The following is a 27,824-nucleotide window of genomic DNA, read 5'->3' as shown; positions in this document are numbered from 1 at the left end:
CTTTTTTAATTGCTTAATTTTCATATACCATCCGGAACAAATAAACTTTAAAATTACATCCCCTCCCCAAAAAATTCTAAAAATAGAAACAACATATAAAAAAACCGCGGGTGGAGCTGAGAACTTGTTATGTTCAGTTAATGAGGAAATAATAACAAATGTTATATGATGTACATAAATAGAAATCAGGTGTTTTTAATGCGTTGGAGAGTTATTGTGAGATTAAATTGCTTTTAATTAGATGGGGGGGGGATGATACATACAGAAAAATGTTGGCTGTGATGCCATCAAAACATCACAGGGAGATGAAAGATTTGGTATTCCTATATACCTACCTTTTTTTTTTTTGTCTTGGTAACATAACTATAAAAGTACTTGGTAATGTCTGGATTCAGCGCGATAGTGTCCAATTGATGCTCTTGACTTAATCTAACAAAATTGCTGACTTCGACGACTTGACAAATACTATGTTAACATAATCGCGAGCTCGATACCTTCAAGGGACACACTAAATACGATAACGACGATACACTTGATAAGACTTGCAAAGACTTTCACAATGTTTACTTACATAATGGGATGATCGTCCTAGATGACTAATAGTACCGCACTATATAATGGGATGATCGTCCTATGTTACTAAGTCCGACTCTTTTCTCCATCAGTCTATTTACCTCGCTTCTGGCTCTAAACCCAAACCTATTGTTTCCTTGTGTACAACCTCTTCTGTAACGTTATAATGCACCAATTTTTTATTATCACTAAATACAATGCACACTATTTATTTACAAACTAATATACACTCTTAACTAAAACTAAAACAATACACAGCTTGGTTTTCTTTACCAACGAAGTTTACAGTCCTTTTTGTTTTTATGAGTGTAGTTCTTTAGCTGAGTAGTTAAGCGCTTGGCTTCAGAACCTGGGGTCTTGGTTCGAATCTCGGTGAAGACTGGGATTTTGAATTTCGGGATTTTTAGGGCGCCCCTGACTTAAGTTGGGGAAAAGTAAAGACGGTTGATCGTTGCGCTGGCCACATGACACCCTGCTCGTTAACCGTTGGCCAAAGAAACATATTACCTTAACATCATTTATCTATCTATCTATCTATCTATCTATCTATCTATCTATCTATCTATCTATCTATCTAACTATCTAACTACCTACTATCTATCTATCTATCTATCTATCTATCTATCTATCTATCTATACACTTGAATGTAACTCACACAAACTATCTAGCCCCAAATGAACAATCTGTGACACTGTTCTATTAAATGGAAACCCCAGACTATATCCTCCTCCTTCTATTTCCCAATAGTCTCTAACACTCTCTATGATGGCTCATTTATTGGTGTTCATAAATAGCCTAGATACTATCTGGACACTAGATGGCTATTTCCCACACTGGCCTCTTTGCCTGGCCAGACCAGGAAGAAAAGATAAGCGACCCTATTACTTTCCAACCCTATTGCTGGACAAATTCATCAAATGTCAAATTATTTTCAGGCATCATAGAGAATGTCCATGTAGGTTGAAAATATTAACGTCATTGGAGAATACGTTTTTGTAGCGTTTTCAATGGGAATAGAATCAAACATGTGCAAGATATGACCATTATATCTACATTAACTATATATATATATACACACTGTATTTTACATACTTTTTCTAAAATGTAAAACAAAGTCAATATCTTTGTTACTTTGTTTATAAGTTTCAGACGTTCGATAAAGAAGGTTACATCCTAGACCAAACCTCCTGCTGACAGGGTATCAATGATGGAACAGATTCGAGCTCGGGACCAACAGGACGAGTGTCCGAAGTGCAACACATCCAACCGAATTAAAAACCTTTAAAAAATTAACACCATCCCGGGGAGTGGTCGTGAGGGAGGGTTTCGAAATGTACATTCGTGGAAGTCTCATTCGTTGTCTGATTCCTACCGTTAACTGTGTTCTATGCTATAGTTCCTACTAATAAAGTCAGCCAGATTTCTTTATTACCGTTTCAATTTTATTTTACACTTTCGTATGAGTTGTATGATCTAATAATGGCAATGACTGATTCCGAAGTCTAAGGTTGAGTGAAGGGTTTCACATGTCTACACAGTTACAGTCGCGACCTGAAGACAAAGCCGTTTTCAGCCGGTGGTCTATTTCATTGTTTTGCGCCTGTCTTCTACAAGGGCTAGCCATTGGGCCTCAAGTTGGCTCAAACGTGTGTCCCGCGGCCTTCGTGAGAATTCTCCATCTCTTTCAGAGGCCATTCGCTGTCAGATACATTCCTCTATGCCGGTGAGGGCTAAATGGCGCCTGGGTTGATCTTTAGAGCGCTTACGGAGCTTACCTCTGTTCCGCCATTTTCTTTTAAGCTCACCAAAAAAAGATCGCCTTTCGCATGTGGTCATCCTCCATGCGGGAGCAGCTGTCTATTGATATGTAGTCCTTCTATACGGTCCACACCATTCTCTAGCAGAACATGGCTGTTTTTTTAGGTAGTCCTGCCAGCGTATAACCATTTCGGTGAGGAAGCACTTTTGATTGAAGCCTTCAAGCAGCCTTAGATGCCTTCGATAGAGCACCGAGGTCTCAGAGCCAGACAAAACTGCTAGGTAGACTCGGAAGTCTGTAGGCAGGCGGAGCGATTTATCCCGCCACACTCTCGTTTAGAGGCATTCAAAAGCGTTACTTGCGGTATCCAACTTCCCTTGAAAGTAGTGCGTCATTTTAAATCCAATATTTCATTCGGAAACAGTTTGTGATTATAACGAATTGGCAAATTTCTAAGACAACCTAGATCTAGATTAATGTGCAAATAATCTTCTTTCATATTTGATCAAGGAGTCTTTCACGCGTGTGTTTTGGACTAATTAAATTGAAAAAAACTTCTTTATATTCTTTAACTCTTTCTCTCCGCACTTATTGTCCACGTTTCAAAGGGATTCTTTATTTGGCACAGTAATATTTCACTCTCCTTGTTTTGACACAGGTTCAATAACATATTCGTTTGTTATCTGAAAATGCTTTATTTATTTTTATTTTATCTACAGCTAAAGGCAAATACATTCTGTTTTTATACAATCAAATATTAATTTCTTTTAATGAGTTCAAATCAACGATGGTTTCGTCAATTAGGAGAGAAAGAGTTATTTACAGTATGGGTGGCACTGACAATAGGGTGTTATCATAGTGTACGATATTTTCAATGTATATTTATGAAACTATTGTTACAAATGACCAGTGACAGGAAGAGGTTAACGTGTGACCCCGACGAGATAACACAGCAGCGGGTGTTCCCTGGAATGTACATGTATAAACAGAGACAGGATGTGACGTGTCTTTACATGTTATTCCAAAAGGTACTAGCAATGTCCAGTGACAGATAGAGGTCACAACTTGTGACCCCGGCAAGATGACACTGCAGCCGATGTTTTCTGGAATCTACGTGTATAAACAAAGACAGGATGTAACGTTTCCTCACGTGTTATTCCAGAGGATATTAGCCGTGTTTGTGCAACTTTGGACAAGCGATTAGGGACTCTATATAAGCCAGAGAGTTAATGTGAAAGTCAGTCGTATGGAGTCGTGAGTGAGTCGTCGGTACTGTTGTCTACTGTGCGAGACAGTAGAAGAGAGATGTGTACGACTCGATGCAAGTTAACTAGGGTAGAGTTAACTGGAGTGGACTACTGTCGTTAAAGTCTATACAGCGAACTACAGTGGACTTGAGCCGTTACAGTCGATACAGTCGATGTAAGACGTGTGCGGCTCTGATTCGGTAGACTTGAGTACGACTTGGTTCAGCTTTGGGAGACCTGGAGCGACACTGGGAAGTGTGTCGTTGGTCTGTTCTGTGGAATACGGCTCGATGCAAGTTGAGAAGAGATGCATTGCAACGAAGTATAGCTAACTGTAAACTGACAGATATTGTACAGTCTTCTACGCTACATGTTACAGTAATGTTAGAGTTAATAGTCATTAAAGTTATATGAAACTGAAAGTTGAGTTGTCAAGTTCTTTGCAGTGTTTTTATTTGTGTGCCAACTAATACATCTAGCCAGAAGATTCAGAAATACGTAACACTATTGGTAACTAGTCTACTGCCAATTATGTTATATTTCTACACACACACTCATTAAAGATATGAACAGAAATACAACACATACAAAAGTAAACTTTTATTGATATGACACTTTAAACAGAATACATGTGTCTTAGCTAGGCTGTATTTACTTGATCAAAAACGTACCTTTGATGTTTAATCTCTTCGTCTGCTTCTGGGATCCAGGTTCGCGCATAGTCTCCCCCTGTTTTGTCCTAGATATGTAGTTATTTCCGGTATTGAGCTAAATGGGAAGCTAAACAAACGCTAAATTTGTATAGGTCATTGGTTAATATGCATGTCTAAATGCATGACGCGCAGGACGTAGTCATCTTCTTTTTTGAAGTAACGTCTGTATTATATAAGATAAGATAAGAACATATTAATAGTGTTTTAGATTGGACAATAATATGGTTAATTTGGTTTATTAATGATAAGTGATACGGATACATGGTCGTATGTCTTGTAGATACCAGCATCACTGACACCTGAAACGTTAATGAGAAAATATTGTGTGGTTCTTCTGTTTGATACATTAGGGAAAGATTTACCTTCCGGCGAATTTTCAATGCTAAAAAGGCGCACTGGCTGACCTACTCACCCTTTAAGATAGATGTATTCACCTAATTAATGATACATTTTCACCAAAAAAAATTGGATCACAGTAATCTTCTCTTTGTTTACACGTTAATTTTTTTTACAAAGCTTATATCAACTCACTATGTCTGACTGTCTGTATGTCTGTCTGGTAAAAGATTTGAACATGTTTTTTCTCACATTTCTCATTTTGGGATCAATTTGAAACTTTGCACAATTATTCATTGAACTTGACAATACATGAATCAATAAAAAAATTAACCAATTAGTTAATTAATTATTGGTTATTAATTATTCTGTTTGATATTGAACTAGGGAAGTAAATGCTACTTAATGAGAAATGTGGTGTATATATGGATTTAATTCTCTTCTGACGTTTCTACACGTTTTTTTTTTCCATTTCCCATTTTCGGGTAAAGTTTAAATTTTGCATAAATATTTATAATCGATGACAATACACAAATCAATCACAAAATTAATTAATTAGTTAATCAATTAGTACTAATTAATTAATTCTGTTTTATATAGCAGAAAGGGAGCTAAACCCTAGCATTTTCAGATAAACGGCAGTTATTAGCGTTTCTTTCCCTTACCTAATCTTTGATGTTAATTTTTAAACATAATCTTTTCTTTTTCTATTACTTGTTAAGCATCTGTTTACCTTGTTCAAGCAATTAAATTCAGTAAGAAAGAAAAAGAAGAGAAAGCGATAAAGAAAATGTCGAAATGATATAAGAAAAACGTTGAAAATGAAAACTTGAAGATTGGGAACAAGACAAACTAAACACTTTCATGGACGTCATAGTGAAAGATCACTGTTGCCAGATAAGCCTATGTCGCAAGTTCTAAACATCAGGCCCATATCGCAAGTTCTAAACATCAGGCCCATATCGCAAGTTCTAAACATTGGGCCTATGTCGCAAGTTCTAAACATTGGGCCTATGTCGCAAGTTCTAAACATCAGGCCCATATCGCAAGTTCTAAACATTGGGCCTATGTCGCAAGTTCTAAACATCAGGCCCATATCGCAAGTTCTAAACATTGGGCCCATATCGCAAGTTCTAAACATTGGGCCTATGTCGCAAGTTCTAAACATCAGGCCCATATCGCAAGTTCTAAACATCAGGCCCATATCGCAAGTTCTAAACATCAGGCCCATATCGCAAGTTCTAAACATCAGGCCCATATCGCAAGTTCTAAACATCAGGCCCATATCGTAAGTTCTAAACATTGGGCCTATGTCGCAAGTACTAAACATCAGGCCCATATCGCAAGTTCTAAACATTGGGCCTATGTCGCAAGTTCTAAACGACAGGCCCATATCGCAAGTTCTAAACATTGGGCCTATGTCGCAAGTACTAAACATCAGGCCCATATCGCAAGTTCTAAACATCAGGCCCATATCGCAAGTTTTAAACATTGGACCTATTTCGCAAGTTCTAAACATCAGGCCCATATCGCGCTACAAATGAAGAGATTAGACATTTTTCTTTTACTGGCCTGAAATGTTTACAAAAAGTATCATAAAGTTTATCAAATGCTTCGCGTATCAAGTTTCAGTGCTTCCGTATTCTATACACCGGATGCACCAAGAAAGTTGCCATTTATGGATTTGTGAATTACGATAATCTTGAATGATGGTTTAAGGTGGCGGTGTTTCAAGTTCTCAAGACTTGTCTAGAAATTGTAAAAGAGAAAATAGATAAGAGAATATTGGAATTTGAGTATAGTACTATTAGTGCGTATATAAACCATCTCTAGAATGTTATTATATAAGAAAATGTGTATCAAAGAGAGTCTGCCAGATATGAATATAAATACTTGATTTAAAGTCTAGAATTTAATTTAAAAAAAAACAATGGTTACAAATTAATTTAAAAAAAGAAGGCTTGTTTTTTAAATGGAAGATTAAGGTTAAAACTGAGAGTAGGGTTTCTTATCGCTGGGACGAACGATTAGTGACCCACATTAATTGCCACGACAACGCAGAGAAAGCCATTGTCTGTCGGGGTTTATTAGCTCAATTTTTACCTTTGTATTTAGTTTCAGAATTATGTCCCGTGGCATCTTTAATGATTTTTTTTTTTACATGTTTCTTTCTGAATCCTCTTGCTGCCAAAGTGATCTTCTCAGTGACTTGCCCCTGAGCATCTCTCCAAGCGTTGGTCTCTTGAACCCACGTCAGCATACTGTAAGCTTAGAACATAACTATAGACTTTTATATAAGGTTGTCCCGACATACAGGAAAGGGGTACTACCCAGTGTAGAAGTTGATAAATAAGTAATGCCTCTATGCTGTCCTTAACGACATTTATTCAAACTGTTATTTTCTCTCAATGTTGTTTGACTTGCCGTACTTCTGTATGATTCTTACAACAGTAAAAACTTATATCATCTGTAAAATGTTGATATAAATTATTGAGATAACATATTCTTGTTTTGTTTGTTGTCAACCGATCAATGGCTATTGATTAAACCTGCTAGATCATCTTTTTTTTCTATATATATCCTACAGCCTCAAAGTATTTTCTTTAGCCCATAGAAAGCACTAATGATGTCACATTAAGCTAATTTTTTAAAGGCTTTCAATATCAAACCCCGACTTACGCCAGGATGGCTGACAGGTCGTGCGGTATGCGCTCTGGAGTGTCATTCGGTTGTCTCGATGGTCCCGGGATAATACCCTGTCCGCTGCCATCCCACCTGCGGGAGGTTTGGACAAAGAAATAGATTATATCTTACTCCGAAACTTGCAAAACATTTTACGAAACATTTTTACACATATTGTTTTTCTAATAAAGCAACTTAATGGGGCAGATGATGTTAAGGTCATCTGTTTCTTTGGCCAACGGTTAACGAGCAGGGTGTCATGTGGCCAGCACAACGACAAACCGGCTTTACTTTCCCCAACTAAAGTCAGGTACCCATTAGAGTTGGGTGGACTCATGGAGGCCCTTAAAACCTCAAAAATTAAAAAATTCCAGTCTTCATCGAGATTTGAACCCAGGACCCCAGGTTCGAAAGCCAAGCGCTTAACCAATCAGCCACCGCACCCCTGACAACAATGGTATACAGTAGGCATACAGAGTTACAGACTGTAGATGTCAAGTTATGTTATAAATTATAGATGTTTCTTCAAAAGAGAAGATAATTACGTTATACGTTGCCTGTTATTGGTAATACACTATTTACTCTTTGTGTACTTCGAAGAAAGGTCATCTGTTTTTGTGGCCCACAATCAACGAGGGGATCATGCGGCCAGCACAACGTCCAACCGCCTTTACTTTTACCCAACTAATGTCAGATACCCATGAGATCTAGACATGGGCGTAGCCAGGATTTTTTTCGTGGGGGGGTGGTTTGGGGGGGATTTTTTTTCTAACCCCCCCCCCCCCCAGCGAAAAAAATATATTTATATGTATGTATTGTGTGTGTATATAATCTTTATTACATTCTGACCCATCATTCTTTCGGAAGACGCTTATTGTGCCCTAGAATAGGATCTTCCTGGAGTTAGTGGAAAATTGTAGACTCCCCGCCATTGCTAGCAAGCGGGTCTGGGGGAGCGCTAGGAGCTAGATGGACTCAGAGAATCCCTGAGGATTCCGACATTAAAAATTTTAGCTTACACAAGATTCGAACCCGGGAACCCTTATTACGGAAGCCAAGCTCTTTACCACTTTGCCCTCTTTTACAGAGTAATTAACTACACATTTTCATCTTAGAGGTGGAAGAAAAAAAAAGGAGCCACCAAAGTCATGTTGCTCTGGTTATAAAACGTATTTCAGTGACGTCAATCTCATGAATATTAATGCAGTCATTGAAATGCTAATTAAGTTTTATAGTCTAGTACTGCATCAACTAGTTGTTGTATAATATGTGATCATGCACAAACATTGAATGTAAACTGTAGACGTAAAGCAAGGAGTTATAAGAAGCTGTAGAGGGAAACCATTAGCATATGATAACGTCTAATCAGGAGTCATAAAATAAATTAAAAAAAATATATTTGGAAGCATTTATTAGACAAACTATATCATGGGCGTAGCCAGGATTTTTTTTCGGGGAGGGTTTTGGGGAGGGATTTCCCCCCCCCCCCCCCCCGCGGAAACAAATTATTTATATATATGTGTGTGTGTGTGTGTACATAATTAATCTTTATTACATTCTGACTCTTTCGGAAGACGTTTATTGTATATTGTAGACTCCCCGCCCTTGCTAGCAAGGAGGTCTGGGGGAGTTCGCAGAGCTCCCCCAGCGCGGGGCGAAGCCCCGCCGCCGAGCACTATTTCTGGTATTAAAAGCCAACAAAATGCATATTCTGAGGTATCTACAGTGCATTATCTTGCTATTAAAAGTTTTATTTCAAAAACCTAATGTGCTATTCTTACTGACTTAGACCCTCTCGCGCCGTTCGGCGCATTTTCCGGCAAGCTGTTTCCGCAACTCTTATTTTGCGTAATTCATTTTGTCGGAAAACATGTCCCGCAAAACCTCATGCGACGCTCTGTCACAACCTTACTAAGGATTCCACTCCCAGTTTGGCATATGATTTCTTTGATTTAGACCCGATCTCTATGACTGACTCCTAAAATCTATCTTAGCCATCTTTGTTAAGACACATTTAATGATTTTCAATTTCGGCAGAAGACTATTCACACTTAATTAATGGAGCCCAAGCCACTGGTAGAAATTTGTAACCTTTCTTGACTACGCTCTTGGAATTACATGCCTGTACTTCGCTTTAGATTTTATATCGAAAAGGAAAGTTTTTTCGTCAAATCATCTGTTGAGGGGTTTTAAACTAAAAAATCTCTGTTTTTTTTTGTTGTTTTGTTTTTAATTCAAAACCCCATTTAGCTACGATCATAGAATTTGGTGACCGTAGTTTGCTTTAAAGTAGGCCTAATATTGAAGAGAGAGGTTTTCAACTCTAAACGCTCTGTAGGGGAATTTTAAACTCAAAACCATCTGGAGGGGTTTTAAACTTTAAAGAAAAAGCCATCTGGAGGAGGAGGATTTAAACTCAAAACCTCTTTGGCTACGCTCATAGATTTTATAGTGTGTAATTTGCTTTTTTTATATTGAAGAGATACTTTTTAGCTTCAAACCCCAACTGGAAAGGAAGGGGGGGGGGGGTTAAACTCAAAACCCCTTTGGCTACGCTCATAGAATTTTGAGTGTGTAATTTGCTTTTTTATATTGAAGATGGAGTTTATCGTAAATTTTGGATGGGGTTTTAGAATCAAAATCTTCCTCAACTGTGTTGTTGGAATTTGGGGATTGTTGTTTGCATTTTTTTTGTTTTGTTTTATAGAAGAGGGGGATTTAACTGCAAAAACCTCTGGTAGGGGGTTTAAAATTCAAAACCCCCTGTAGGGGGTTTTAAACTCAAAGCCCCCTGGTAGAGGGATTTGTATCTCAAAACCCCCTGATAGGGGTTTTTTAAATCTCAAAACCCCCTGGTAGGGGGATTTAAACTCAAAACCCCCTGGTAGAGGGTTTTCAACTCAAAACTGCCTCGGCTGTGCTGTGGTAAGTGATGATTTAGTATTAAAATCTCACCTAAAATAAACAAAATGAAAGCAAAAATCAGTCACTTAATTCCGTCCCTGCGGGGGGGGGGGGTATTTCATTTCGGGGGGGGGGGGGGTTTGAACCCCAAGAACCCCCCCCTGGCTACGCCCATGAACTATATAGTATATATATTATATATATATTGCAAAAGAGGACTGGTTCTAGACGCAAGGGCGAAGTAAGGTATCAATTCATTTTAAATTATTAAATGTTGATTGTTCATTAAAGGTAAATAGGGATGTCGATGACACGAGGCACCCCTCCCCCCTGTCGCCTCCCCCAGTTCTCATTCTAGATTCTTAAGTCACCAAACATTATTTTAGTTACACATTTTTTTAGAGGACCATTTATGTGGTACGTAAAATAAAAACACAAATTTCAAATAGTTTCTTTGACAATAGTTACGCTAAATAACCAAGCGCTTGGCTTTCGAACCGAGAGGTCCCGGCTTGGAATCTAGGTGGTGAGGACTGGAATTTTGAATTTCAGGATTTTTAGGATGCCCCCGGGTACCTGAAAGTAGTTGGTAAAGTAAAGGAGGTTGGTCCTTGTGCTGGCCACACGACACGCTCGTTTACCGGTGGCCAAAGTAACGGATGTGCTTGACATCATCTGCCCTATAGAGCTGGCAAGGTAAGAAAGGGGCACTTCATTTCTTTTACCTTTCTGTACAAAAGTTATCTAGGCCATTCACCATGTTCTTACAATCGAACATGTAACTTCTAAGAAAACATTGTCTTCTACTTTGTTGATAGCAACGAACAAAGATACATTACAAACATGCAGAATAAAATGTATATATATATATACTCTAAAAAACAAAACAATTTACTTTATGAAGCTGGTGACTGTTTTGTAAGAGTGACTATTTTACTCTTAATAACCAATGAATGATAGATTGAAACAAAACTGGAACATTTTGTTTTTTACCCCACCAAAATTCATCCTCCCCCCAAAAAAATCCTGGCTAAGCGAATTGATGGATCTACTCAGAGTCAGAGTGTATAAAATTCGAATGCTAGGCCTATAGATTTAGACTTAAAAGACAATTCGCTAAATAATCCTTATCGTCTATTGATAATTAGGGTCTACATGCGGAAATACCCGAGTATTCAGTCTTTTCAAGAAAAAGATTGTCTAGTCCTCTAGCCAAATTTAATTTGTTTTTTAAACTTCGGAAAATTATAACGGTCAAACTTGTGTTTTTTTTAAAAGATATTCAGCAAAATGTAAAATTTTTAGAAAAATCATAACCGTTTTCAGAATCTGTGTACATGTTTCACTCAGGTTTTACAGATAAATTTGCAAGCTGAATAGAAGAATTGTAACAAAACAATACAAAAAAAAAAACGAATTGAGAACCGCTGTTATGATGTATTTAGGTAACGTCTTTGTGTGAGAAAGAAATTAGGTACTGGAGACATTTAGACCGGACATCAATCCTCTCCGCCCCCCGCTCTTCCTGCTCTAAGTATCGACTTTGTATATAGTCAGAGCACACAGCGTTAACACCAAAGTCTTTCTGCATAAACTACTAACGACGGAGACTGTGCCCGAATGAAAACAGAACCCAAAAGTCTCTTCCCTTAAGTAAATTGCCCTCTGCCAGTTGAAAAGACAGGTCAGCACACGAGAAGTCCTGTGAAAGAGCTGTATAGCCTCTTCTACCCCCAGCCCACCCCGTCTCGCCCCCCAGGGGCATAATGAAATTAAACAGTATAGATGAAGATCTGGAGGACCAATCAGAGATGATAGGAAACGCCTTACCACCATCCCCCCCCCCCCCTCTCTCCTCGTCAATATACTTCCAGGCTTTAAAGCTGTAAGCACAAGTTGGGTCAATGATGAGGCAGCAATTTAATTTGTTCAAGAAATGGTCTTATTTCATTGTGACTTGGAGAGATAATTCCTAAATTGGAAGCACTTTTATATATATATATATTGAGTTCTTGATATGTCATTGCTTTGAATACTATAGACTTTGTGTAGGAGCATTCTGGAAATCAGAGGATGCTCAAAATTTATTTTTTGACTCGTCGACTCCTTTATGTAGTTAAAACATGCCCACGGAACCCTAAGTAAAAAAGAGCAATATAAGTAGCAAATGTAAAAAAAAATAAAAATAATTAATGAATTGACGAGGTTGTTGAGATTATGGAGTGTATTTCTTCCCGACTCAAAGAGCACACATTTCGAGTGTTTTTTTTTTAATTGTGTAATGAGGTGCATTATGGACAAAAATAAAAAATAAAAGGACACGAAAGCAGCCAACAACTTCTTTACAATAACCCGTAATAAAAAAAATATTTAAAAATTTGTAATATTTTTTGTAACCAGAATTTGTGGTATCCTCGTTTAATCATGGGATTAAGTTCCTCGTTTGACAATATTTTAATAATGTAATAACTTAAGGGAGGCAACTCAACAAGGCAACCATGTTTATTTGTAGGGACATCACAGGTACATAAAACAATATCTTCTTTTCATCCCAGCTCTAGACTTTGGCGGAACTCGTACTCTTCGTCCTAATGTCCACATCCTTATCAGTCTAGTCTCTAACAGTGCGCTAGGATGGCGGTGTGCATGGCGGTGTCATAACAATCAGCAGCTCCTGCATTAGTTTTGATTCATCTGTGATGGAGAACTGAGTTCATCTTTCTGAGTACCCATTCGGTTGTCTTGGGATCTCTGGGGGTCCATGTTCCAGAGTTTGAGAACCACTTCTATAAATTATATACATATATAAATAATAGGTCATAGGTTGAATTAAGAACATAATATTATAATAAAACAAAAATTCGTTTTTATTTGAAATAAAAAAGAGATGTCGCGGAAAGAACAAACAGATAGTTTACTCCAAGGTGTGATACATGTTGTAGGTTTAGATTTTATACTTATTTTCATTCTTTTGATTAATCCATCCATTTCTTGGTCTTCCTCGTGTCGTATATTCTTAATACAAAAGTGTCAAACTACATTTTGTTTACTTCACATTATGTTTACTTAAGATAGATAGATAGATAGATAGATAGATATGCAGGTAGGTAGGTAAGTAGATAGATAGATAGATAGATAGATAGATAGATAGATAGATAGATAGATAGATAGATAGATAGATAGATAGATAGATAGATAGACAGATAGATAGATAGAAAGGTTGTGAAGAAACAAGTCCCTTTACGTTTTAAGTGCCTTTTAATTGTGAATCATTTCAACATAACATATAGGCTATACACGGCTAATATTATATACAGATAACCAACTCCACTAGCTGACTTCCTTTCTTCTTGTTTACACCCTCGTCACTTCCCGCAAGTCCCCTAACTCCAATACCCAACACTTGACCGTGTGTCACAGTTGACCACACACAGTAACCGTGTCACAACAGTCCTCCCAGGGCAGAGAAAAATTTTGATCGTATCAAAATCTCATGAACCCGATAGTTTGGGTGTACATTAATAATGTTTTACATCGACAAGAAAAAACAATGACATGTAATACAATGGCATCTTCTATTATGAGAGAACTGATAATGCCTATGACGACAAATAAAACTTTAATAATATGTTATTGCAAGGGACATTTCTAATTGAACTATCGCAGAAAGCTTTCCTGTTATGTTATACAACTTATATACAAAAATCCCACATTAGTTTTTTTTCTATGTAACGATAGTCTTTTGAATGCCAACATTGTCAGGTGAAAAATACACAATTAGTTAATACTTTATGTTACATCAAAACATCTTCCAAATTAAGGGAATTGTTTACTTTGTGTTTCTTCCATACCAGTTCCTAAATGGACATTTATGACTACAATCAATACAACAAACACAAAAAAAATCTATTGTAGTACAAATTTCACATCTCTGAATGAAATTAAAAAAATTCTGGAGTGTACTGTTAATTCAATCTAGACAAGAAAGAAAGATAGAAAGAAGGAAAGATAGATAGGTAGATAGATAGATAGATAGGTAGATAGATAGGTAGATAGATAGATAGATAGATAGATAGATAGGTAGATAGATAGATAGATAGATTTACAGACAGAAAGACAGATAGATAGATAGATGGATAGATAGATAGATAGGTAGATAGATAGATAGATAGGTAGATAGATAGATAGATAGATAGATAGATAGATAGATAGATAGATAGATAGATAGATAGATTTACAGACAGACAGACAGACAGATAGATAGATAGATAGATAGATAGATAGATAGATAGATAGATAGATAGATAGATAGATAGATAGATAGATAGATAGATAGATAGATGGATGATTGGACGAACGATGGACAGACATTGATTGATTAATTGTCTATGAATTATATGTTGCATTTCTTTTACACAGGAATAAAATATCTTACAACGAACAAGCAATTAAATATTCAGGAAATGAAAACAGTGCAATGGTGGTCATAAAAATGTAAAAGAAAGGGAGAAACTGCATATGCCTTAGTATTACATGAAATAAACAAATTTGTATATAATTCCTGTGTTATCGGCTTAGGATAGAATGATAGCAACTGTATAACATTTTTATAATATTTTTTGTATGTCTTTACATTAGTGTGACCTATTTACGATCTTCATACATGTTGAAACATTTTTTGTTTTGTTTTTGTTTTTTGCAGGTTTTGTTATCCTTGAAAGGAGAACATTTTGAAAACACACTTGACTGCTACACAACGGCATAGTGTGAAGGGGAATAACTGCGCTGGGACCATATGATTGAATTCTAACTGGTTTTTAAGAAACATAAATATTAATTTTAGTGTATCGTCTGCGGCCGTATTGTTACTGGATATAAAAAGGAAAAAAAAAGATTGATTTCTGTATTGGATTACGACTACATACTTGTTGGATATAATCAAGTTATCGCTTTGTGCCGGTTTCTGGATATCTACTTACTGGATACATTGGATATAAAGTATCTTACTGGATATAAAACAACGGAGGCTGTCTGGGTGAGTACATATGTCATGTATGCTCTTCATTAGTCGTGGCACATCTTTTTCAGCCTTGGGGTCATATAGATTTCCAGTACGCATGTCACAGCCCACATCTTTTTTTTTTTAAAAGTCTTCCAGTTCCCTGGAACCTCTGGAACTGATCCACGGCGACTCCAATAAGCACTGTGGGAAAAGTTCTAAAGGACGTATAGGATAGCCCGGTCGGATATTCCCGCGGGCCGTAGTTTCAGCCTATAACACGGCTAAACAAGCTTTTAAAATTGCATTCATATTCATATTTCACTATAACCTATACTTTAGTCTGTTGGACCGTTGGTGCACCACACAAGATATGTTAACCGTCTTTCTACATTCCTGTCAATGCCTTTAAACTGAAAACAATCTTGTCTACGTTTCTGGTAGTATCTGTGTAATCAGAGATTATATTTACAGAACTAAAATGTTGATACATCAAATCTTTATGGAGATTAACCACCTAATCAATAATAGCTTTATTACTTTTTTTTTCTTCTGAATCATATAACCTAAAAATGATTGTGTAATATTCCAAATGAGTCTAGCATGCAAAGGGTTAATTGTTATGGATTGTTTTTTGGTTTAATGTGGAGTAAAATATACAATAAAGTTTTAATGTTTATACTTTGATTAGTCTTACTTTTACCTTAGCTTGTTTACTTCAACTATTCAAACCATTCCTTAACATAGACTCTGATTTGACCCATGACAATGTTTGCATTATAATTTGATCCAATCAAAGGATTGCAATACTCTCCTCAAACGGTTCAAAGTGCCCGACTTTTCCATTTCACTGGTGGATCTGGGCAAGTGGCGTTAACCCCTTCACTCCACGCATACACACACACGCACACACATAATCACACACGAAAGGAAGGAACGCAGGAGTTTAAATAATTAGAACAAGACAGAATGTGTATTAAACAAGGTTACAAAAGACAGTTTGTGTGGAAACACAAACTCAAAATCGGCCCCCGAAGTGGTCCACCCAAGCAGGCTTCAATATTTTCAGAAAGAACATCCGAATGAAATTATATCAAAGACAAATGAGAGATAAGAATGGAGAAAGAAGGTTAACACCTTGTGTAGTGCCCCAACGGTCCAGCAGATCAAAGAATAGGTGAAAGTGAATGTAAAGTTAGATGTGAACCTGGCCTAACTAGTTCCCCTTTCGGACCTTGTGGTCTATAGGGCAGATGATGTAAAGTTCATCTGTTTTTGTGGCCTACGGTTAACGAGTGTGTCATGTAGCCAGCACAACGACCAACCGCCTTTACTTTTCCCCAATTAATGTCAGGTACCCATTAGAGCTGAGTGGACTCAGAGGCGCCCAAGGATTCCAAAGTTGAAAATCCCAGTCTTCACCAGGATTCGAACCCCGGACCTCCAGTTCAGAAGCCAAGCGCTTAACCGCTCAGCCACCGCGCCTCCTCTGGCCTAACTGATGTCTCATAATTGATCAAAATTTTTTTAAATGGCTCTAAAGGACTGAATTAAAAACAGTTCAGGAAAATGAAGTTTACAAGATTACTATTCGTTTTAAATTAGGTCTAACTTATAATTATAGGTCTAACTTATAATGCATACTAATTAGCTTTTTCTCTTTAAAAAACTGCTTGCATAACTGATTTTAAAAATTAGATTTTTCGCTTTCAGAAAAAAAAGTAGCTGTTGCATTAGAACTTTGGATGGTCTAAAATAGTGTGATGTCGGATTTTCAATATCTTTTCTAGTTTACGAGATCTAAACGGGACAGACGGACAGACATTTCGCACAAAACTAATAGCGTCTTTTCCCCTTTCGGGGGCCGCTAAAAATGAATTCATAATTGATATTACAAATGCTTCTCTATTCTCGATGTATGGCAAATCTTTAATGTACGACAGAATGACGCAATTTGGACTTTAAAGTTCATCATTACTAAAAACAACAGCAGACACAGAATTCACACACAACCCTCAACAGACAAAGAATTCACACACAACCCTCAAACAACACAGATATCACACACAACCCTCACACAACACAGAATTCACACACAACCCTCACACAACACAGAATTCACACACAACATGCTGTTTTCATTTAATGGTGAACTAAAGTTTGAATCTATTTTTATGTTTGTGTTGTCCAAACTTCTCTACTAATTTAAAATAATAGCATACAAGAGAGAGAGAGAGAGAGAGAGAGAGAGAGAGAATAATTATGAATGCTACATTGGCAGCTGTTATTCTAATTCTAATGTAAATGTGCCCGGCCTTCAGTTCTCTATGTGAACGTAAACTCTGAGGTTAGAGACATCCAATAAGTTATGAAACTAAAAGACCTGCCCAAATAGAACTTCATCAAATAATATCACAATCAATATCACTCGACAAGATCTAATGAAACAATAACATTAAAATAATAGTCTCTTCTTCTCTTGAAAAACTGAATATAAAAAAAAATAAAAAATTACTTTAGTATATTTTCAAATCTTTAAAAACTATAGTGTAGTAAATAAAATTTATGTCCGTTTTTTTTATAATTCTGTAAAGTATGTTATTGTGAAAAGAACCTGACGACAAAGATGGAGGTGGCAGTGTGTGACTCGCGACATATGTGACCTAGCATAGCGTACCTTGAGCGAGTAAGCGTGACGAGTATTGGACGTAAGTAGTCAAGATGTCGCTACAGCAGAACAGCAGTTTGTTTTTTCCAACTGGTAGTTGTTTTGACTCTCACATTCTCCCCCCCCCCCCCCTCAGAAATGGGAACATCTGACCACCCAGTGAGGATTAGAGAAGCTCACAGAACTGTTGTCTCCGCTAAGTCTGCAAAGTGATTCCCTGCATTCTGAGAAGCAGAAGTACATTCTACAGAAACACTTCATCAAAATACCAATAGCGCAGTTCAACAAAAGTCTGTTGAAAGTTAGCGTCACGCTTCAGACTTTTATCGACAACAATTGAACAAGTTATTCTTGGAATATAAAAAGGCGTCTCTTAATCTAATGCTTAAATGTGTATACATCGGTAATGGCGTCGTTCTAATTTGACAGATTCTGAAACCTGGATCAATTATAACAATGCCAATGCAAATAGAATATTTGTCTCTTAAAAAAATAAAAGCCGCCATTCTCCCATTGTGAACATCCGCAAGGTTGAGAAATGCTGCCTTGATGCAGTTTGACGAGTTTTTAGCAGCTCCAGGCTTAAGCAATCTTCGTGGCTATGTCATCCTATTATGAGACATTGTCTGCGTGCAGGGTGTCTATATTGACACCTGAAATCGACTTTTTAGACTGAAACATTACTTAGAACATTTAACTGCAGTGCGTTTAGTTGCAGTAATGAATATAAGCAGTATTGTTGTAGCCGGTGGTTGACTTGTAGCACCAAACTTCTGGTAGACAACTAAACCGTTGTGGGCGTAAAATATCTATACTAATAAAACTTCTAATAACTTGAATAACTTCCTTGTGAAGAATACTAAATAGAACTTTATTTCTATTATAGACAAAATCAACTTGTGATCAATGAAATAAATGTAGTAGACTTAAGTAATAATATTTTAAACCAAATATAACGATAATACAAGAACACAACCTTTCAGTCTTACGTTCTGTAGTCATCTGTCCTAGCTAAGACCAAGTGACGACAATGCCACCTATGTTTCACAACCAATCGCTAACCTCTTCCCACCGTCACCATATTAACACACACACACACACACACACTCTATAACACTCATGAAGTTGGGCGGACTCAGGGGCGTCCTAAAAATCCCGAAGTTCAAGATCCCAGACTTCAAAGAGATTTGAACTGGGAACCCTTTGCTTTACCAAAATCCAAGCGCTTCACCACTCAACCACTACGCCCCGTTCTTAAAAGAAGATAAAAAAAAATAATTATCAATAAAAACTTCAAAGTAAAAAAAAACAAACACAAATGTATACAGTAGTTTAAACTTTTTTTTTGTAGTGACCCATGCAAACTCTAACTCTCTTTCTTCAAACAGAGACTAAGGCTATAAATATGAGTTGACTATAAACGCATGTATTTATATACTGTACTATTCATAAGTCAAAACCTATCGCTAATCTCTTCCCACCGTCACCATAGAAACACACACACACACATACACTACATTATTATTTTTTATTTTCTAATCTTGACCGGATTGTCTCGTTCATAATTATTGTAACAATAAAGCGCGCGAAAAATTTGCTTTTCTATTTCAAATAAAAATTATTTTTAAAAAGTGAAAGTAGATTTGAACATTTTAACTTGAAGCCGAGGCGCGGCATGTCGCATGTTGCGAAACTCTTGAGCTAGAAAATGTCTTGCGACGTCTGCTCATCAAATGTCAATCTCTTAAGATCGATTGTAAACTCTAATTAAATCATTCAGCAACACTATTAGCAGAGATAATAAAATCTGTAGGGGAAATTCTAGGAAAAAAAAATCGTATACGTTTTATTAAGAACAAATTAATTAATTACTGTGTTCAAGCTCTTAATACATTATTTTGTCGTGGGTTCAAAAAAAAAAAAAAAAAGAGTATTTTACGGCGGAACCTGTCAACACTTCCAATTAACTCTGTTATTTCATTTTTGTGTGTTCAATTTGAGGTTTTTGTTAACTGCGTAATTAAAGTTTTTAAATAATAAAATCGACGACATTAAAAACATTTATTTCCGAAAAGTTTTGTTGAAACAAGATTTCCAAGGCAGTTTGTGTTAGTTCTCAGGTGTGAGTTTTTGCCTAACATCACTTGTAAATGCAAGTGACCTGCAGGGGCCGCCACGAGTTCGTAACATAGACTCTAACTCTCTCTCTCTCTCTCTCTCTCTCTCTCTCTCTCTCTCTCTTAGCAGCTATTTTGTAAGTCATGTTTAAATGTTAAAACGACATAGCTCTTTTTACAAGTCCGAATTCAAAGTCGACTCTGTCGTGGTCGAAATAGTAGCAATGTTAATTTTTGGTTTTCTGAAAGTGAAAACATTGATTAAAAAAATGATATGCAAAAGTTTGTACATACTTATAGACCATTTCTAAAACATGAATAAGAAGTACTATTTTGAACATATCAAACACATTTTTCCAACTTAAGGCCTCATGCGATGTAATCTATAGGGCAGATGAGGTTATGATTTAATACTTGTGAATTATGGTAACTTACAAATAAAAACATATTAAAAAAAAAAAAAAAGCCCACAAAAGAGGCAAGATGGCCCATAAAAGAGGCATATAAAGCCCAAAAAAGAGGCAAAGAAAAGAGGCATAAAGCCCAAGGATTCCTATGATGATAAAGCTAAAACTGAATAGCGTAAATTCTGAGGTTTCCTTTAAAAAAAAAAAAAAAAAAAAGGTCATCTTTTTCTTTGGCCAACTGTTAACGACCAGTGTGTAATTTAGCCAGCACAACGACCAATTTGGACCAACCGCCTTTACCTTCCCCAACTTAAGTCAGGCAACCAATAGAGTTGGGTGGACTCGGGAACGTCCTAAAAATCCGGAAATTCAAAATCCTAGTCTTCACCAAGATTCGTAAGCCAAGCATCAATCAGCCACCCCACCACCATATTTAAATAGGCCGAAGCATATTCCACACGGACAGGTAGACTATCGTCTAGAATACTCAAGAAACAAACTTTTGCCTATTCATATTTTCTATGAAAATATATTTCCATATGACTCTCTTCTCAATACTAAAAAAATGCTCTAAAGTACATCAACTATTTAGTATTCTTTTTATTGATACTAGAGGAATGTTCCCAGTGAACAAATTTAAGAGTATTCTCATCCAAAACTAACATTAGCTTCATACCACTGAGTAAAGTCTCAGACCATGAAAACAACAACTCTTCAAACATAGAAGAAGGAGCATTGAGCCTGTACAAAGTCAATCAATACCTCGCTCCACTAAGCCTTGTGTCTCTGGCGTAGTTTGAACGTAATTCCATGAACTGAGATTAGGACAAAATAGAGGACTGAACTGGGGAGTGGACATTCTGTATAAACATTGCAGCCACCTGGTGATCAAATGTGATTTAGAAGAAAAAAGATGTAATACTAATCCCCCTGTCTGGATTTACTTTTAAAAAGTAGTACAATTTTTTTGTTTCAATTTTCATCTACACTACTTTCTGTCTCAGTATTAGTTTTCACTCTTTTTCTTTAGTCAAGTTTTTTCCCCCCCAACCATACCACTTCCCCCCCCCCTTTCTCAATAGTAGCTTTATTTTTCTGGTCCTTCTGCTCACTGTGTCACTTGTTGTCTTATCACGTTTTAAAAAGACATTCGAGAACTCAGACACACATAGACTCTGAACTCAGATACACATAGACTCTGAACTCAGACACACATAGACTCTGAACTCAGACACACATAGACTCTGAACTCAGACACACATAGACTCTGAACTCAGACACACATAGACTCTGAACTCAGACACACATAGACTCTGAAATCTCCTCAGCTTTTCGTACCAGTCAATGTTCTAAAACTACACTCCTTTCAGGGGGCAATCGAAATATCAACAGCAGCTTGAAGGCAGAGTTTTGAAAATTATTACATACAGAAAGTTGAAAGCACTGTTAAAATATTTTTTTTCCTGAATTCGAAATTGTGTTTTCTGTATTAGAGATGATCAGCTATAGTTTAAAACTAGAAATGACTAACATTTTGGTTTATCTGGTGGCTACCTGGTTGTTTGGTAAGCTGTTCGAACTATCGTCTCATTAGTCCTGAGTTTGAACCCTAACAACCGTCAACCTCTGACGTCTTGCAAGAGGGTTGAGCTTGGACGTAATTATCTATGGTTCTGGACGAATGTCGGAAACGTTTAAAGCAAACAGAAAGTCAGCACAGAACTTAGTCTTACGTAACTTCAAATAACTTGAATAACTTCCCTTTGTGAACACAACTAAATAGAACTTATTTATAAGCTAAACTCTAAACAAAGTCAAGTTAAAATGAAATCAAATAAATGTACTAGACTTAATTAATAATACTTCTTAACAGAATCTAGCTCACTATAATAACACAGCCTTTCAGTTTCACTTTCCGATCACTGAAGTCGTCTCCAAAATAAGACCAAGTGACGACAATACCACCTATGTTGCATCATTCACAACCAATCGCTAACCTCTTCCGACCATCACCATAGAAACACATACACGCACTCCATAACACTCCTACAGCTCTCTATCCTGCTCTCTGCAAACACTGCTGCTCAACACAACACAGCCACCTCAAGAACTTGATAAATTCTGCTCTAAGTAACGCTATGATATAATTTTTTGTTTTCATAAGCAAACAAACAAATAATGTACAATTGGTAACACAAAACGTCTGACTGTCATCATTTATTTCACTTGACTAGTATCTGTCTCTTCCTAAACTTTTACTGCTTCACTTAGGGACTCAATTTTCCTGACCGACTTCCTTTTGAACCGCACTATATAGCACAACTGTTCTGTACGTTGGGTCTATCAAAGTCTACTTGAAAAACAAAACAAAAAACACACAGACACGTCAGTCCTTTCTACACGATTCCATGATATACACGTATAGTGTCCAGATCTTTTCTGCCAGTGTCATATGTGTCAGCTGATCGCACACACTTCTACTGCGTCGCCACTCATTTGTAAGTCAATAAGCTATGTAGATGCACCTTTTAGATGCACAATGAAATTTCTGAACTCTTTTTAAAGCAGAAAATAATCTCAGTATGGAAGAAGTCTCGCTCTGTGACAGTTAAAAACCAAGTAAAAACCAATTTAAAACTTGTTGGCAACGGAAGAGATGTTATCAAGCAGATTTAATGCGGAGATTGTCATACCTGGCGGAAACACTAAAGATAGCCAGGTTTTTAGGTGTATCCGGTGTAAAACAATAAAGGAAAATTTAATACTAAATGGTTTTTAAAGCATATTTTAGTTTTGCACTTTTTAGCACTGCAGAAACAAATTTTATAAGGCGCTTCAGTTTGTACCACAAAAGTTGTTTTTTTTAGACTGATAGCTTATTAAAAAAAAAAACAAATCGGAAATTCGCTACTAGCAATAAAGGAGCGTTGATACGTAGATCTACTGTTACGAATTGAGATAGTGTTAAGCTTATAGCTTTTTTTTTCTATTTAGTTGGCATTAGTTAAGCTCAGTCCGTGACATTGTTTCGTTTATTGTGAACATCTAAAAAATTTAAATTTTTGTTTTTAACATTTCTCCCAATGTTCCTCTTGTCATATTCCTATGTTTTCTTTTTTAGGTTACCTTTTAATCTACCCACATTTATCATTTCGCTTTTCCTTCTTTCTCTAAGTTACTGTACAATATTGTTTTAAAAAATGGAGCCTAGGTAAAAAAAAATCAAAATGTAAATGTGAAAGTCGCCAATAGTTCTTCTTCAGTAAAAAAAAACACCTTTTTATTCATCCAGAAAGTCGAAGTTACATTAAATGAGAGACTCCAAGCTAAACATGTTTAAAAAAATTCTTTTGATCTTTTGGACAAAAAAAAAACCTCATGAAAAAGTAAGTCATATCCAGGTTAATTTTTTTTTTCTTTTAAGAGAAACTCATTTCGTCTTCAGATCAGAATCTAGAGTAATGAGTTACTTAATGAGAATTATGATTTGATACTCATTTACTAAAAGGCTTCTAATAGATTTTAGACCTACTTAAGTCAGTCTTTGATCACAAATATGAGTCACGTGATCTATTATGTTGAGAGTACTGAAACATTAAGTCCTACGTTTGAGGATTAGTCAAGAAATATTTAGACTGTTTTAAAAAGCTGTTATAAGGGAAAGAACCACACAATTACAGCAATATTTCTAAGTATTGCAAAATGTATCTCCATATTTCTATATAAAACTAAATTAGTCAACTGCCACTAATTAATTAAAAAATTGATAAACGTTTTCATTGATACATTTATTGTCTTTGACAATAATTAATTATGCAGAGTTTCAACTTGATTCGAGAAAGGGGATATTTGTACCGGACAGACAGAGTGAATTGATATAATTTTGCTAATAAATGTAAAGACCCATTAGGTACACATGCGTAGTCGATGGTATATATACCACTCTAACGTTGATTCGATATTTAAGAAAGTCTTGAGCTTTAAACCTTCCGCATACTGTATACATACAAATAACTGTAAACGTTAGACACACACACACATTACAGTGTCCTCATTGACCAATAAATTAAAATTAATAATTTCGAAACCGTAAAGGGTATTTACAATATTGTTTTTTTTTTCATACAGCTTCAATTATTTCTCTTTATTACATTCTATGTTGTCCAGGGCAAATAGTTCGAAGTAGGTTGACAAGGTACACAACAAGAGTTGAGCAGAAAGTCAATGAATCGCTCTGTCTGACAGATGAGCGTGTCCAGGAGATAATGCAAGGTCGTCATGTGATCGTGTCCCATCATTCTTACCAAGGCGTTCCATTTCCTCGTGCTATGGGCGGTTTTGATTAGGGCATTAAACTGTGTGTTCAGTGAGAAATGTGTGTCTGTGTTGATATCAGTGCATTGTTAATCTGATAACATATTCAGTTCAGGTCTAGATCGTCGTTGAAAAAAAAAAGGGGCATCAAGCTAAGACATCTAAATTTAATAAGAATGAAATTTTTTAGTTTTTGAATTTTTTATATATTTTTATATTTTTGAAGATTGTATATTCCTAAAACAAATACACTTAAAGCTTTTTGGTATCTACTGAGCGAGCTCCAAGACTTGCTATTGTCTAAACAAGCTTTGCTTTCAATACAATGTTTAAATGCATTAACATTTGATAGATCTAATTGAAAAGACAAAAAATGATCCTGTGTGATGTTGAACTTTGATGAATAACTCAACAAATGAAACGAAGATGTTTTTTCGACACTTGAAGCATGTCGTATATAAAGGCGCCGCAGGTTTCCTCCTTGGATGCTAAGGGCCCCCCCCCTTGTAAAGAGGTTTATACTTGAAAAAAAGGTGTATAAACTGTTAAATAAACTCTTTTTTTTAAAGTGACGTAATGAATGAATTTGTTAATTGTTTCAACTAAGAAGAAAAAACGTTTGTTTGTTTTAATGTGCTACTTTATGAGTTTTTGATTTATTTTTTTTAAATCACAGCCAAAGAATGTTATCAGAACTGTAATGCAAGCACTGTATTTCTAATGTAAATTATTGAAGCTTATGCATTATCTCAGAATGAGGTTCATTTTAAATATCAATATATATTATGACTCTGGACTTTGGTAAAGACATCTCCAGTATTTCAATACAAAACAAAAATGGGTTATTTTGAAGTGTTTACGATTCCTTTCGTTTACCACAGTACTATGGCACCAACGTAACAGTACACAGTACCTCTAATCATCTACAAATTCCAACTTATCTTACTTACAAAGACCAACTTGAGACAAACATCTATAAAAAAAGCTAACAAGATCCTCGAAATAAAGAATCACCCTTTGTGTCAGGATTTTGTGATTTTACCATCACAAAAGAGATACAAGACACCGATAGCAAAGACAGACACAAACACTCTTTTGTTCCCCTGGCAATCAAATCATTAAATAAGAACAATCTGGTATAAACTTTGTCACATGTAAATTATGAGTGAGTCTGGTGTGAAATGTACACTTTGGTTTCTTATACTTATAATGTTTTTTGTTTGATGTAATGCACAAATTGCAAGACAAATTTCCTTACGGATAATAAAGATTATTATTATTATTATTATTATTATTATTACCTTCTATCTCATCTCACTCAGTTAATCTGTTTGTTTTTTTTTTGTTTTACTTTATTTTTCATTTTGCAAAGTATTTTGTTGTTGTTTTTATTACTTCAGGGTTTTGTTTTGACAAAGTCACCAAGACAAGCCAAATCCAATTAATCGATACACCGGATAATCAGACCATCCCCTTATTCGGACCAATACCTCAAGCACTGAAAACAATTCTTATAATACAGTGGAGTCTTGTAAATCGGTCTCTCTGTCTCTGTTTCTCTCAGGCTCATGTCTCTCTCTCTCTCTTTTCCTCTCCTATCTCTTTGTTTCTATCTCTCTCTGTCTCCCTGTCTCATTTGCTTTCTTTCTCTCTCAACTTTCTTACTTTCTTGTCCTCCTCTTTCTCTCAGTTTGACTCTCTATTTCTCTCTCGTACCCTGTCTCTCTCTTTTTTCTCTCATTTTCGCTTCTTGTTCCTTATATTTCTCTTATCATTTTCTAGGGCTTTATATTTCTGTTGTGTTGTCTTTATAAGAGAAAAGAGTCCATGTAATTACAACAAATTTCCATAAGGATCAATAAAGCAGTCTTAGTCTTAGGATTATTGTTATTATCTTTTAACTTTTTAAAACATTTACTTATTTATCATAAAGCTGTTATTTGTGTATCAATCCACATGAGCTTATTATAAGGAGAACAATGTAACAGCGGTCCCAAGAAATCAGGTTCTTTATATTGTCGTGTGTAGACACAAAGACCTACCTGCCCTATAAAACAGCCAGTCGTCTTTCAGGATAGTTTGGTTCATTTAAACGAAGATTTATAAGTAGTATAAGTAGTAGCTACTGAAGTAGTAGCTACTGAAGTAGTACATTGATGTAGCGATGTCTGAAAGGACTGGTCACCCCTGATGAGCCGATATATCAGTCAACCGAATCAAGAGATCAAGTCGTGCGTAATACACTGATACTGGAGATCAGATAGCGAGCCTGGATGAGATCCTGATACAGGGCGCCCCAACCGTCAACAAGTGATGGGCACCCCTCACCCTCTGACACGCAATGGAGGTCCTATAGATGCGTGTTTTTTTTTTTTGAAAGGCGAGAAAACGGATATATATGAATCGCTATTTGAATATAGAGATAATATTTAGTTGTTTTTTTTTTGTTTTTTTTTGTGTCATGTCTAAGTGTAATTGTTGAAATTGTCTATATTGTCTTGCCTAAGAGTGTCTAAGTAATAATGTCTTATTTGTGTTTGTCTTAGTAATGTTTCTCTAAATGTTAAGAATATGGCTGTAACAAAACCAAAATAGTCAAAATTACTATTTCATGTATATTTTGGAGGACTTGATTTTAAGAGGCAGCTGGATATCAAGCATCTTAAGGAAGGTCGCTGTCTACCATATCCTATAGTTTTGCACACCACGCTGTTGTTTACTTTCCATCTTTTCTTATACATCTGAGAACATGGATTTAAAAAAGGTATATAAATTTGGGGCATAAAGAAACAAAGGCCTATGCATTAATAACTCAATAAGTTTTAGGGTACCTGTCTCTCTCGCTCGCTCTGTCCCTCTCTCTCTCTCTCTCTCAGTTCCCTCTTTTACTTTTCCCCTTTTGTTCTTATTCTTTCTTTCTGTCTCTCTCTAGAGAGCTTAACTGAATTACTTTGTCCTTTAACTCTGGTGTTTATGTTTCTTGTGTTATCACAGCGCACTTAGTCTACGTTATTTTCGTTATTTTATTTAGCCTAAAGATAGTATTTTATTTGTAAGAAGATGATTGACTATAGAAAAAGGTCTAGTCACCTGTTGGAGAGTAA

General features: G+C 36.1%; 1 protein-coding gene across 3 annotated transcripts in view; it reads left to right on the top strand.

Annotated features, from left to right (window-relative positions):
* Positions 1 to 27,824, top strand: part of LOC106071376 (atrial natriuretic peptide receptor 1-like) — a 595,276-nt gene that overhangs the window by 68,865 nt on the left and 498,587 nt on the right. For 2 of the 3 annotated variants that reach the window (XM_056027445.1, XM_056027444.1), the window contains exon 2: positions 14,918 to 15,250. The gene's annotated coding sequence lies outside the window, so the exon portion shown is untranslated. Of the gene's footprint in view, positions 1 to 10,808; positions 10,912 to 14,917; positions 15,251 to 27,824 lie in introns of those variants that run through there. The other variant, XM_056027446.1, reaches the window with a different exon arrangement.

Source organism: Biomphalaria glabrata, chromosome 4 (assembly GCF_947242115.1).
Source record: "Biomphalaria glabrata chromosome 4, xgBioGlab47.1, whole genome shotgun sequence".
Classification (NCBI taxonomy): domain Eukaryota; kingdom Metazoa; phylum Mollusca; class Gastropoda; family Planorbidae; genus Biomphalaria; species Biomphalaria glabrata.
The sequence above is the reverse complement of the archived record's forward strand: the minus strand, read 5'-3'. Positions and strand labels throughout refer to the sequence as shown.